Source organism: Ranitomeya variabilis, chromosome 2 (genome assembly GCF_051348905.1).
Source record: "Ranitomeya variabilis isolate aRanVar5 chromosome 2, aRanVar5.hap1, whole genome shotgun sequence".
Lineage (NCBI taxonomy): Eukaryota > Metazoa > Chordata > Amphibia > Anura > Dendrobatidae > Ranitomeya > Ranitomeya variabilis.
In genome coordinates, this window is record NC_135233.1 from 476,204,402 (window position 1) to 476,219,744 (window position 15,343).

The following is a 15,343-nucleotide window of genomic DNA, read 5'->3' on the forward strand; positions in this document are numbered from 1 at the left end:
AGGTAAAGAACGGTCTGAATGTGACGGATTGTTTGCAGAGTAAAGAGGGGAGGCAGGGGCTGCAGTCAGAGACTAGAAGCAGTGATTTACTGACTGTGACCCCCGGAGCTTTGTGTTCTCTGGTCAGTGCAGGATTTTCTTCCACACACAGCAGGGACCAGAGAGCTCAGAACTCGGGAACAGTCACTAAATCACTGGGTCTATTCTCTGACGGGACTCCAGTCATCACTGCAGTATCAGATCCAGGCTGGGACTGACCCCTGAGCCCATCCCCCAGTGAAGACTTTTTCACATATACTGCATCTGTTGCATTAAACACACAGGTACAATGCATAGACACATATAAGGGTACTAGATGGTGGCCCGATTCTAACACATCGGGTATTTTAGAATATGTATGCGTAGTGTATAGCACAGGCCACGTAGTATATTGCGCAGGCCACGCAGTACATTGCACAGCCACGCAGTACATTGCGCAACCCACGTAGTATATTGCGCAGCCCATGTAGTATATTGTGCAGCCCACGTTGTACATTGCGCAGCCCACGTTGTACATTGCGCAGCCCACGTATATTGTGCAGCCCACGTTGTACATTGCGCAGCCCACGTTGTACATTGCGCAGCCCACGTTGTATATTGCGCAGCCCACGTTGTATATTGCACAGCCCACGTTGTATTTTGCACAGCCCACGTTGTATAGTCACGTAGTATATTGCCCAGCCACGTAGTATATAGCACAGCCATGTAGTATATTGCCCAGCGCACGGAGTATATTGCACAGCCCATGTAGTATATTGCCCAGCGCACGTAGTATATAGCACAACCCATGTAGTATATTGCCCAGTGCACGGAGTATATTGCACAGCCCATGTAGTATATTGCCCAGCCCACGCAGTATATAGCAATGTGTGCATCATATCCCTGTTAAAAAAAAAAAATAAAATAAAAAATAGTTATATACTCACCTTCCGGAGCCCCCGGATCCAAGCGAGGCCTTTACCGACGCGAGGCATTTAACGACACTCCTCGCACGGTCCAGTCCCAGGAGTGCATTGCGGTCTCGCGAGATGGTGACGTAGCGGTCTCGCGAGACCGCTACGTCATCATCTCGCGAGATCGCAGCATGGAGCGGTCACCGGAGCGTTGGGCAGGCGTGTTGTTGATCAAGGGGCCGACGGATGGTGAGTATATAACGATTTTTAATTTTTTTTTAATTATTTTTAACATTAGATCGTTTTACTATTCATGCCGCATGAATAGTAAAAAGGTGGTCACACAGGGTTAATAGCAGCGGTAACGGAGTGCGTTACCTGCAGCATAACGCAGTCCGTTACCACCGGCATTAACCCTGTGTGAGCGGTGAGCGGAGGGGTGTAGGCGGGCGCCGGGCAGTGAGTGCGGGGAGTAAGGAGCGGCCATTTTCTTCCGGACTGTGTGCGTCGCTGATTGGTCGCGGCAGCCATGACAGGCAGCTGCCGAGACCAATCAGCGAACGAATAACCGCGACAGAAAGAAGGACAGACAGACAGAAAGACGGAAGTACCCCTTAGACAATTATATAGTAGATGTTTCCACTGTCAGTAAACTCTGCGGATTGGACGCTGTGTACATCCGCAGCATCCAATCCGCAGCAGCCGGATGTTACAGCATAGTGCATGAGATTTCAAGGAATCCAATGTCCACTATGTATGCAGTGGCACCCGCAGCTTCCCTGCGGAGACGGACATGCGGCGCATCTTTCTAGACCGTAGCATGTCTATTTATCTTGCGGAGACGCTCAGTCTCCGCAAGATAAATATCACAGTCCAATGTATAGGATGCGGTGATTCCGCATATGTTCAATGAACACATGCGGAATCGTCACTCGTACAAAAGCCGGCAGCGCTTTGGACTGAGCGGACATGTGCTGCATCCAAAGCGCTGCCGATTCCTGACCGTGGAACCATACCCTTATACATTAATGTATAGTATGTCACATATGCAGTAGACACAGGTGTTTATTATACATGGGCATATTCTACAGTATATGTATGCATTTTATATAGGTATGTGGTCAGTATTATACATTAGTATTTGTAAGCCAAAACCAGGAGCGGCGATAAATGCGGAAGTGGTGACGTGTTTCTATTATACTTCTCCTCTGATTGTTCCACTCCTGACTTTGCCAAAACAAAAGCTGCAGGCTATATACACTCACTGGCCACTTTATTAGGTACACCTGTCCAACTTCTTGTTAACACTTAATTTCTAATCAGCCAATCACATGGCGGCAACTCAGTGCATTTAGGCATGTAGACATGGTCAAGACAATCTCCTGCAGTTCAAACCGAGCATCAGTATGGGGAAGAAAGGTGATTTGAGTGCCTTTGAACGTGGCATGGTTGTTGGTGCCAGAAGGGCTGGTCTGAGTATTTCAGAAACTGCTGATCTACTGGGATTTTCACGCACAACCATCTCTAGGGTTTACAGAGAATGGTCCGAAAAAGAAAAAAAATCCAGTGAGCGGCAGTTCTGTGGGCGGAAATGCCTTGTTGATGCCAGAGGTCAGAGGAGAATGGGCAGACTGGTTCGAGCTGATAGAAAGGCAACAGTGACTCAAATCGCCACCCGTTACAACCAAGGTAGGCCTAAGAGCATCTCTGAACGCACAGTGCGTCGAACTTTGAGGCAGATGGGCTACAGCAGCAGAAGACCACACCGGGTACCACTCCTTTCAGCTAAGAACAGGAAACTGAGGCTACAATTTGTACAAGCTCATCGAAATTGGACAGTAGAAGATTGGAAAAATGTTGCTTGGTCTGATGAGTCTCGATTTCTGCTGCGACATTCGGATGGTAGGGTCAGAATTTGGCTTAAACAACATGAAAGCATGGATCCATCCTGCCTTGTATGGAGCATCTTTGGGATGTGCAGCCAACAAATCTGCGGCAACTGTGTGATGCCATCATGTCAATATGGACCAAAATCTCTGAGGAATGCTTCCAGCACCTTGTTGAATCTATGCCACGAAGGATTGAGGCAGTTCTGAAGGCAAAAGGGGGTCCAACCCGTTACTAGCATGGTGTACCTAATAAAGTGGCCGGTGAGTGTATGTAATCTGGTGTTTGATGGGAACTGTTAATGTGTGATTGGTAAGGACGTGGTGCAGAAGTGGAGTTTTTCCAAGAGTGGGCAATGAGACTGTGGAAGGTTCGAGGTGTGGAGGCAGAGCTGAGGTGAAGCCTTAGCGGAGTCTCAAAGGGCCCTGAAATTCCTAGTGGCAGCCCTGGGTGGAGGAGAGGGCAATGATGGGGGTGATGAGGCAGAAGGCAATGATTGGGTTGATGGAGAGGGCAATGATGGGGCAGAAGGCAATGATTGGGTTGACGGAGTGGGCAATTATGGAGGTGATGGGGCAGAAGGCAATGATTGGGTTGATGGAGAGGGCAATGATAGGGGTGGTGGGGGAGAAAGCAATTATGGGGGAGGTAGAAAGGGCAATAATGGGATGGTGGGGAGAAGGAAATGATGGAGGTCCTGGAATGTTTAATGATGGGGTGGTGAAGAGGAGGAAATGATGGAGGTCGTGGAATGGGTAATGATAGGGTGGTTGGGAGAAGGCAATGATGGTGGCAGTGTAAAAGACAATGATGAGGTGGTGGGGAGGAGGCAATGATGGAGGTGGTGGAATGGGCAATAATGTGGTGGTGGGGAGAAAGCAATGATGGAGGTGGTGAAGAGGGCAATTAAGGAGGTGGGGAAGAAGGCAATAATGGGATGCGGGGGGAGGAGGACAATGAGGGATGTGGGGGATTGGGGTGAGAGGAAGGGGGATTGGGATGGGAGGAAGGGGGATTTATAATGGATTTGGAAAAGGGGGAGGTGGAGAAAGACATTATTATCGATAATTATTATGTCTAACACAGTCCCTTAGTATAAAGTGTACTCACTTATTATGTATAGCACAGTCCCTTTGTATATAGTGTACTCACTTATCTTTAGCACAGTCCCTTAGTGTATAGTGTACTAATTATGTATAAAACCATCCTTAGTTACATAGTTTCCTCTTTTGTTATGTATAACACCGTCCCTTATTACGTACCATCCTCTCTAGCTATGTATGATGCCCTCCTTCATTATATAGCTTCCTCTGCTGTTATGTACAGTGCAGTCTCTTGCATAGTGTATTCTTGATATTTTTGTTATTCACAGCGCCTTCTTTTATTACATAGTCCCCTCTCTTGTTAGATATAAAATGACTACTGATGGAGGAGCTGGTGACCAGACTACCAGTCCACCAGCTCCTCCTTTAGAAAATAAGCTTTCTTATGCTCCATCAGCCATCATTGCATTTTACAGCTAACAAGACAGGACGGTATGTAATAAAAACACAGGGCTCTATAAAATCCAATATGTAAGGGACGGTGCAGTACACAATAGGAGAGGGCACTGTATAATAAGGGACGGCAATATACATAATAAAGGAGACTATTTAATATATATACATGTATGTGTGTGGAGATATATATATATATACAGGTCCTTCTCAAAAAATTAGCATATAGTGTTAAATTTCATTATTTACCATAATGTAATGATTACAATTAAACTTTCATATATTATAGATTCATTATCCACCAACTGAAATTTGTCAGGTCTTTTATTGTTTTAATACTGATGATTTTGGCCTACAACTCCTGATAACCCAAAAAACCTGTCTCAATAAATTAGCATATTTCAACCGTCCAATCAAATAAAAGTGTTTTTTAATAACAAACAAAAAAAACATCAAATAATAATGTTCAGTTATGCACTCAATACTTGGTCGGGAATCCTTTGGCAGAAATGACTGCTTCAATGCGGCGTGGCATGGAGGCAATCAGCCTGTGACACTGCTGAGATGTTCTGGAGGCCCAGGATGCTTCAATAGCGGCCTTAAGCTCATCCAGAGTGTTGGGTCTTGCGTCTCTCAACTTTCTCTTCACAATATCCCACAGATTCTCTATGGGGTTCAGGTCAGGAGAATTGGCAGGCCAATTGAGCACAGTAATACCATGGTCAGTAAACCATTTACCAGTGGTTTTGGCACTGTGAGCAGGTGCCAGGAAGCATGAAGTGCTCCAAAATCTCCTGATAGCTAGCTGCATTGACCCTGCCCTTGATGAAACACAGTGGACCAACACCAGCAGCTGACATGGCACCCCACACCATCACTGACTGGGTACTTGACACTGGACTTCAGGCATTTTGGCATTTCCTTCTCCCCAGTCTTCCTCCAGACTCTGGCACCTTGATTTCCGAATGACATGCAAAATTTGCTTTCATCAGAAAAAAGTACTTGGGACCACTTAGCAACAGTCCAGTGCTGCTTCTCTGTAGCCCAGGTCAGGCGCTTCTGCCGCTGTTTATGGTTCAAAAGTGGCTTTACCTGGGGAATGCGGCACCTGTAGCCCATTTCCTGCACACGCCTGTGCACGGTGGCTCTGGATGTTTCCACACCAGACTCAGTCCACTGCTTCCTCAGGTTCCCCAAGGTCTGGAATCGGTCCTTCTCCACAATCTTCCTCAGGGTCCGGTCACCTCTTCTCGTTGTACAGCGTTTTCTGCCACATTGTTTCCTTCCAACAGACTTACCATTGAGGTGCCTTGATACAGCACTCTGGGAACAGCCTATTTGTTGAGATATTTCTTTCTGGGTCTTACCCTCTTGCTTGAGGGTGTCAATGATGGCCTTCTTGACATCTGTCAGGTCGCTAGTCTTACCCATGATGGGGGTTTTGAGTAATGAACCAGGCAGGGAGTTTTTAAAAGCCTCAGGTATCTTTTGCATGTGTTTAGAGTTAATTAGTTGATTCAGAAGATTAGGGTAATAGGTCGTTTAGAGAACCTTTTCTTGATATGCTAATTTATTGAGACAGGTTTTTTGGGTTATCAGGAGTTGTAGGCCAAAATCATCAGTATTAAAACAATAAAAGACCTGACAAATTTCAGTTGGTGGATAATGAATCTATAATATATGAAAGTTTAATTGTAATCATTACATTATGGTAAATAATGAAATTTAACACTATATGCTAATTTTTTGAGAAGGACCTGTATATATATATATATATATATATATATATATATATATATATATATATATATATATATATATATATATATATATATATATATAGCTTTGTCGCCTTTATAGGAGGGGGGGCCCAGACACATTTCCTGCACAGGGGCCCCAAGCTGTCTGTGTCCGCCCCTGGGCCCCCACATATATTGGCGGTGATTTAAGATGAAATGACAAACGTAGTATGAAAATAGGTTTAGCAAAATCGAGGTCCGCTTACTAGATAGCATGAAGACAGAAAGGGCACTTTCATGGTCAGCAGAAAACCCTATCAAAACACCATCCAGAAATTACTTTAAGACTCTAGCATTAACTCATAACACCAGAGTGGCAATTTCCGCTCACAAGAGCTTTCCAGACACAGTAACGAAACAGCAGCTGTGAACAGGAACAAAATGCAAAAACACACAAGGACAAAAGTCCAACTTAGCTGGGAGTTGTCTAGTAGCAGGAACATGCACAGAAAGGCTACTGATTACATTGTTGACCGGCATGAAACTGACAGAGGAGCAAGGTTATATAGCGACTCCCACATCCTGATAGGAGCAGGTGAACAGAGGGGATGATGCACACAAGTTAAATTCCACAAGTGGCCACCGGGGGAGCCCAGAATCCAATTTCACAACAGTACCCCCCCCTCAAGGAGGGGGCACCGAACCCTCACCAGAACCACCAGGGCGATCAGGATGAGCCCTATGAAAGGCACGGACAAGATCGGAGGCATGAACATCAGAGGCAGTGACCCAAGAATTATCCTCCTGACCGTATCCCTTCCATTTGACCAGATACTGGAGTTTCCGTCTGGAAACACGAGAGTCCAAGATCTTTTCCACAACGTACTCCAACTCACCCTCAACCAACACCGGAGCAGGAGGCTCAACGGAAGGCACAGCTGGTACCTCATACCTGCGCAACAATGACCGATGAAAAACATTATGAATCGAAAAGGATGCAGGGAGGTCCAAACGGAAGGACACAGGGTTAAGAATCTCCAATATCTTGTACGGGCCGATGAACCGAGGCTTAAACTTAGGAGAAGAAACCCTCATAGGGACAAAACGAGAAGACAACCACACCAAGTCCCCAACACAAAGCCGAGGACCAACACGACGACGGCGGTTGGCAAAAAGCTGAGTCTTCTCCTGGGACAACTTCAAATTGTCCACCACCTGCCCCCAAATCTGATGCAACCTCTCCACCACAGCATCCACTCCAGGACAATCCGAAGATTCCACTTGACCGGAGGAAAATCGAGGATGAAACCCCGAATTACAGAAAAACGGGGACACCAAGGTGGCAGAGCTGGCCCGATTATTGAGGGCGAACTCCGCCAAAGGCAAAAAAGCAACCCAATCATCCTGATCCGCAGACACAAAACACCTCAAATATGTCTCCAAGGTCTGATTAGTCCGCTCGGTCTGGCCATTAGTCTGAGGATGGAAAGCAGACGAAAAAGACAAATCTATGCCCATCCTAGCACAGAATGCCCGCCAAAATCTAGACACGAATTGGGTCCCTCTGTCAGAAACGATATTCTCCGGAATACCATGCAAACGAACAACATTTTGAAAAAACAGAGGAACCAACTCGGAAGAAGAAGGCAACTTAGGCAAGGGAACCAGATGGACCATCTTAGAGAAACGGTCACACACCACCCAGATGACAGACATCTTCTGAGAAACAGGCAGATCCGAAATAAAATCCATCGAGATGTGCGTCCAAGGCCTCTTCGGGATAGGCAAGGGTAACAACAATCCACTAGCCCGAGAACAACAAGGCTTGGCCCGAGCACAAACGTCACAAGACTGCACAAAGCCTCGCACATCTCGTGACAGGGAAGGCCACCAGAAGGACCTTGCCACCAAATCCCTGGTACCAAAGATTCCAGGATGACCTGCCAACGCAGAAGAATGAACCTCAGAGATGACTCTACTGGTCCAATCATCAGGAACAAACAGTCTACCAGGTGGGCAACGATCAGGTCTATCTGCCTGAAACTCCTGCAAGGCCCGCCGCAGGTCTGGAGAAACGGCAGACAATATCACTCCATCTTTAAGGATACCTGTGGGCTCAGAATTACCAGGGGAGTCAGGCTCAAAACTCCTAGAAAGGGCATCCGCCTTAACATTCTTAGAACCCGGTAGGTAAGACACCACAAAATTAAACCGAGAGAAAAACAACGACCAGCGCGCCTGTCTAGGATTCAGGCGCCTGGCAGACTCAAGGTAAATTAAATTTTTGTGGTCAGTCAATACCACCACCTGATGTCTGGCCCCCTCAAGCCAGTGACGCCACTCCTCAAAAGCCCACTTCATGGCCAAAAGCTCCCGATTCCCAATATCATAATTCCGCTCGGCGGGCGAAAATTTACGGGAAAAAAAAGCACAAGGTCTCATCACGGAGAAGTCGGAACTTCTCTGCGACAACACCGCCCCAGCTCCGATTTCAGAAGCGTCGACCTCAACCTGAAAAGGAAGAGCAACATCAGGCTGACGCAACACTGGGGCGGAAGAAAAGCGGCGCTTGAGCTCCCGAAAGGCCTCCACAGCATCAGGGGACCAATCAGCAACATCAGCACCCTTCTTAGTCAAATCAGTCAATGGTTTTACAACATCAGAAAAACCAGCAATAAATCGACGATAAAAGTTAGCAAAGCCCAAAAATTTCTGAAGACTCTTAAGAGAAGAGGGTTGCGTCCAATCACCAATAGCCTGAACCTTGACAGGATCCATCTCGATGGAAGAGGGGGAAAAAATGTATCCCAAGAAGGAAATCTTCTGAACCCCAAAAACACACTTAGAACCCTTCACACACAAGGAATTAGACCGCAAAACCTGAAAAACCCTCCTGACCTGCTGGACATGAGAGTCCCAGTCATCCGAAAAAATCAGAATATCATCCAGATACACAATCATAAATTTATCCAAATAATCGCGGAAAATGTCATGCATAAAGGACTGGAAGACTGAAGGGGCATTTGAAAGACCAAAAGGCATCACCAAATACTCAAAATGGCCCTCGGGCGTATTAAATGCGGTTTTCCACTCATCCCCCTGCTTGATTCGCACCAAATTATACGCCCCACGGAGATCAATCTTAGAGAACCACTTGGCCCCCTTTATACGAGCAAACAAATCAGTAAGCAGTGGTAACGGATATTGATATTTAACCGTGATTTTATTCAAAAGTCGATAATCAATACACGGCCTCAAAGAGCCGTCTTTCTTAGACACAAAGAAAAAACCGGCTCCTAAGGGAGATGACGAAGGACGAATATGTCCCTTTTCCAAGGACTCCTTTATATATTCTCGCATAGCAGCGTGTTCAGGCACAGACAGATTAAATAAACGACCCTTAGGGTATTTACTACCCGGGATCAAGTCTATGGCACAATCGCACTCCCGGTGCGGAGGTAGTGAACCAACCTTGGGTTCTTCAAAAACGTCACGAAAGTCAGACAAGAATTCAGGAATCTCAGAGGGAATAGATGATGAAATGGAAACCAAAGGTACGTCCCCATGAGTTCCTTTACATCCCCAGCTTAACACAGACATAGCTCTCCAGTCGAGGACTGGGTTATGAGATTGCAGCCATGGCAATCCCAGCACCAAAACATCATGTAGATTATACAGCACCAGAAAGCGAATAACCTCCTGGTGATCCGGATTAACACTCATAGTCACTTGTGTCCAGTATTGTGGTTTATTACTAGCCAATGGGGTGGAGTCAATCCCTTTCAGAGGTATCGGAGCCTCCAATGGCTCCAAATCATACCCACAGCGTTTGGCAAAGGACCAATCCATAAGACTCAAAGCAGCGCCAGAGTCGACATAGGCGTCCGCGGTAATAGATGACAAAGAACAAATCAGGGTCACAGATAGAATAAACTTAGACTGTAAAGTGCTAATTGAAACAGACTTGTCAGGCTTCTTAGTACGCTTAAAGCATGCTGATATAACATGAGTTGAATCACCACAATAGAAGCACAACCCATTTTTTCGTCTAAAATTCTGCCGCTCGCTTCTGGACAGAATTCTATCACATTGCATATTTTCTGGCGTTTTCTCAGTAGACACCGCCAAATGGTGCACAGGTTTGCGCTCCCGCAGACGCCTATCGATCTGAATAGCCATCGTCATGGACTCATTCAGACTCGCAGGCACAGGGAACCCCACCATAACATCCTTAATGGCATCAGAGAGACCTTCTCTGAAAATCGCCGCCAGGGCGCACTCATTCCACTGAGTAAGCACAGACCATTTGCGGAATTTTTGGCAGTATATTTCAGCTTCATCTTGCCCCTGAGACAAGGACATCAAGGCCTTTTCCGCCTGAAGCTCTAAATGAGGTTCCTCATAAAGCAACCCCAAGGCCAGAAAAAACGCATCCACATTGAGCAACGCAGGATCCCCTGGTGCCAATGCAAAAGCCCAGTCTTGAGGGTCGCCCCGGAGCAAGGAAATTACAATCCTGACCTGCTGTGCAGGGTCTCCGGCAGAGCGAGACTTCAGGGACAAAAACAATTTGCAATTATTTTTAAAATTTTGAAAGTGAGATCTATTCCCCGAGAAGAATTCAGGCAAAGGAATTCTAGGCTCAGACATAGGTGCATGAACAACAAAATCTTGCAAATTTTGTACCTTTGTGGCGAGATTATTCAAACCTGTAGCTACACTCTGAAGATCCATTTGAAACAGGTGAACACAGAGCCATTCAAGGATTAGAAGGAGAGGAAGAGAGGAAGGCTGCAGTATAGGCAGACTAGCAAGTGATTCAATTAAGAGCACACTCAGAACTAGAGGGAAAAAAAAAAAAAAAAATTGTAGCAGACTTCTTTTTTCTCTCCTTTCTCAGCCAGTAATTTAACCCTTTTTTGGGCCGGTCAAACTGTCATGATTCTCAATGGCGAGAGAACATAGCCCAGCATATATGAGAACTAGCTCTTGGAAGATGGAAACTATACTGACCATGAACTAAACCTGCCGCACAACTAGAAGTGGCCGGGTAGCATGCCTACGTTTTTTTATCCCTAGATGCCCAGCGCCAGCCGAAGAACTACCTAATCCTAGCAGAGGAAAAGACAGTCCTGGCTCACCTCTAGAGAAATTTTCCCAAAAGGCAGACAGAGGCCCCCACATATATTGGCGGTGATTTAAGATGAAATGACAAACGTAGTATGAAAATAGGTTTAGCAAAATCGAGGTCCGCTTACTAGATAGCATGAAGACAGAAAGGGCACTTTCATGGTCAGCAGAAAACCCTATCAAAACACCATCCAGAAATTACTTTAAGACTCTAGCATTAACTCATAACACCAGAGTGGCAATTTCCGCTCACAAGAGCTTTCCAGACACAGTAACGAAACAGCAGCTGTGAACAGGAACAAAATGCAAAAACACACAAGGACAAAAGTCCAACTTAGCTGGGAGTTGTCTAGTAGCAGGAACATGCACAGAAAGGCTACTGATTACATTGTTGACCGGCATGAAACTGACAGAGGAGCAAGGTTATATAGCGACTCCCACATCCTGATAGGAGCAGGTGAACAGAGGGGATGATGCACACAAGTTAAATTCCACAAGTGGCCACCGGGGGAGCCCAGAATCCAATTTCACAACACCACTGCTTCCTCAGGTTCCCCAAGGTCTGGAATCGGTCCTTCTCCACAATCTTCCTCAGGGTCCGGTCACCTCTTCTCGTTGTACAGCGTTTTCTGCCACATTGTTTCCTTCCAACAGACTTACCATTGAGGTGCCTTGATACAGCACTCTGGGAACAGCCTATTTGTTGAGAAATTTCTTTCTGGGTCTTACCCTCTTGCTTGAGGGTGTCAATGATGGCCTTCTTGACATCTGTCAGGTCGCTAGTCTTACCCATGATGGGGGTTTTGAGTAATGAACCAGGCAGGGAGTTTTTAAAAGCCTCAGGTATCTTTTGCATGTGTTTAGAGTTAATTAGTTGATTCAGAAGATTAGGGTAATAGGTCGTTTAGAGAACCTTTTCTTGATATGCTAATTTATTGAGACAGGTTTTTTGGGTTATCAGGAGTTGTAGGCCAAAATCATCAGTATTAAAACAATAAAAGACCTGACAAATTTCAATTGGTGGATAATGAATCTATAATATATGAAAGTTTAATTGTAATCATTACATTATGGTAAATAATGAAATTTAACACTATATGCTAATTTTTTGAGAAGGACCTGTATATATATATATATATATATATATATATATATATATATATATATATATAATATATAATATAATAAATCCGGGGCAGTTCAACTACTACAGGACTAAAGATACATGTATCCTCGTAAACAAGGAGCAGATTAACAGCTTCCAAAAAGAATTATAATATATCCCCAGTCCAAATATAATCAAGTTATAAGTGTTGCATTAGCACTAGCAGTGTATGTGTTTGAGTCAGCGTCATGTGAAATTGCATGCCAAGTGGTGGAGATTGAGGCAATAACGGCTAGGAGAGAAATAATGATTGCTAGTGGTATATGGGCACTGTACCTTTAAGTGGCTCTGGCACCCCGACGTGCGTTTCACTTTTTCCAGGGAAAGCATGTCTTTTTTATTTAAGTGGTGGAAAAATAATCCAAACTTTGGTTAAAAAAAAGCTCCATTTTCCAATACCTGTAGCGTCTCCATTTTTCGTGATCTGGGGTCGGGTGAGGGCTTATTTTTTGCATGCCGATCTGACATTTCTATTGATACCATTTTGGTGCAGATACGTTATTTTGATCGCCCGTTATTGCATTTTATTGCAATGTAGCGGTGACCAAAAAAATGTAATTCTGGCATTTTTAATTTTTTCTGGTTATGTTTAGCGATCAAGTTAATTATTTTTTAATATTCATAGATCAGGCGATTCTGAATGCAGCAATACCAAATATATGTATGTTTGATTTTTTTTATTTTGTTTTGAAAGGGGGGTGATTTGAACGTTTATATATTTTTTTATATTTTTTAAAAAACTTTTTTTACTTTTTGTGTGCTTCAATAGTCTCCATTGGAGACTAGAAGCTCCAGTTGTTTGATCGCCTCTGCTACATACAGGCAATGAGTGTAGCAGAAATGCTCACTTGCTACAAGCGCCGAAAATGACAACCATAGAGGTCTGCTGGAGACGATCACGTGACGGGGTCACTGATGGGAGGATCTCCCACGCGCTTCCAGTAAGCACGAATTAAATGCTGCTGTCAGAGATTGTCAGCGGTCTTTTAATGGGTTAACAGCCACGGGTGGATCGCGATTCCACCCGCCGCTGTTAGCGACACATGTCAGCTGTTCAAAACAGCTGACATGTGCCAGGAAAGATTACAGCGCCGGAGCCCATATCAAAGGGAGGGAGGAAGTCCGATGTAGGCGTGTTATTACGCCCAACGTTGGAAAGGGGTTAGGGTGCCCATACACATAGTTATGGAATTACATAGAATGGAAAAAAACACATTTATCAAATTCAACTTTTTTGATCAATTATACAGTATATGTCACTATATTATTTATAACCCTCAGTACCATTTGTTATGGGGGACCCGGAGGAAACCCACGCAAGCACAGTGACAAACGTCTGGCATATGTTGCCTCGCTGAGATTTCAACCCAGGACCCCAGCAATGCAAGCAACAGTGCTAGCCACTGAGCCACCATGGTGCCATTAATATCTCTTGGGGTCTGGCATTCCATTTTCTGACTATAACTGTAAAGATCCCTGTCCTATATAGATGTCTAAAGACTAGCCATCCAATGGCAACCCATCATTATCTGGAACTAAAGGGGGGGCATACCCTTTCAATAGTTGTAGTCCGGCTGACAGTTATTCCTACTGTCCCCCTTGGCTGAGTGTGCATGTGTTGTCAATGTGGAGAGGGGAGTCACCTGCTGCCAGACACCTCTGGTGGTCGCTTATCTCCATTGAGAATAAAGAATACCATAGTTGAATTCCACTTGCCCAATTATTGCTTTTACCCTGATATAGACTGATCAGACATCGGCCTATTAGGTCATACCCATTCTTCAGACCAGAGTGTAATGTGTACCGCCAACTCTTCCAGCTAATACAAAATGATCATGTAAGATGTAGAAGATCTTTCCTCCTTCCATAAGCAACGTCACTTCTGGCTGTAGATCTGCCATTACTTACCTTGTGTAATTGAATATGTATGGCCTCTTTAGACAAATGTAAAAGCCGATATCAACCAAAATATGTATGGATGCACCAGAGGAACTCGTCACCACATGAACGTTCAACCATCAACATACAGAACTCTCCTTTCTCCATGCCATGATACAATTCTGCAATGATATGTTATGGTGATCAGACTTTGATAGATCCCCGTTCTTTAAATTAAACAGGTCGCCCACTCACACCCGATTGTCATCCCATTTATGGAAAAAAAACAGACTCTAATTTCATTTTCAAATTATTTGCTAATCCTAAAGGTTCACATACTTTTGCTACTCACAGACATGAGATACTGGATCATTTTCCGCAATAAAAAAAAATAGGCAAATTCTATTTTTGACTCATTTATTTGATTTGGTTCCTTATCTACTTTTAGGAATTCTGTGAAAATCTGATGTGGATTTGAATCAGCTTTATGCAGAAATATGGGAAATATGGAAAATATGGAAAATTCGAGGCAGGCAAATTACAAATTGAAGTATTGAGGTTTATAGGTAAAACCACACCAAGTGAAACTAGTTTGTCCAGAAGCGGTTCACTGATACAGAACATCCAGCGGGGTGTGCCGCAACACTGCACTCACTGCAAGGAGACAGCAACGACATTCTCGGGATTCGCAGAATCCATAAACTGCAACATGAAGGTCAGCGTTCTGTACAAATAGCTATAAAATGTTTAACTGCTACTAGCGTCATGAGGTCTTTATTGCTCTCAGATGTATTGGATGATGTTTCTAGTGTCTGCTATGGCTGCAGTTTAACAGGGACAATGAACTAAATTATGGGGTTTTCTGTATGATGAGACCTTAGCATGTCCTGCATCTTGGCTAGCAGGATTAACAGAACCATGAAGATGGATTTAGATGAGTTTGGTAAACCAGGCGAGCTCCTCAATGGTTCCCTTCTTAGGGGGCACCCTTCTTGGGTGTATATATATGGGTATATGAGGCCTTCTGTCAATTTAAATAATTATTTAAATTATACAAATTAAATTAAGACATATATGTTTATTATAATCAAATTAATATAATTATATATTAAATAT

General features: G+C 44.4%; 1 protein-coding gene across 2 annotated transcripts in view; it reads left to right on the plus strand.

Annotated features, from left to right (window-relative positions):
• EPS8L2 (EPS8 signaling adaptor L2) overlaps nt 1-15,343 on the plus strand; it is a 238,811-nt gene that overhangs the window by 75,158 nt on the left and 148,310 nt on the right. Inside the window, exon 1 of one of the 2 annotated variants that reach the window (XM_077287808.1) lies at nt 14,926-14,942. The exons of the other annotated variant lie outside the window; for it this stretch is intronic. The gene's annotated coding sequence lies outside the window, so the exon portion shown is untranslated. Of the gene's footprint in view, nt 1-14,925; nt 14,943-15,343 lie in introns of those variants that run through there. 2 annotated transcript variants of the gene reach the window in all.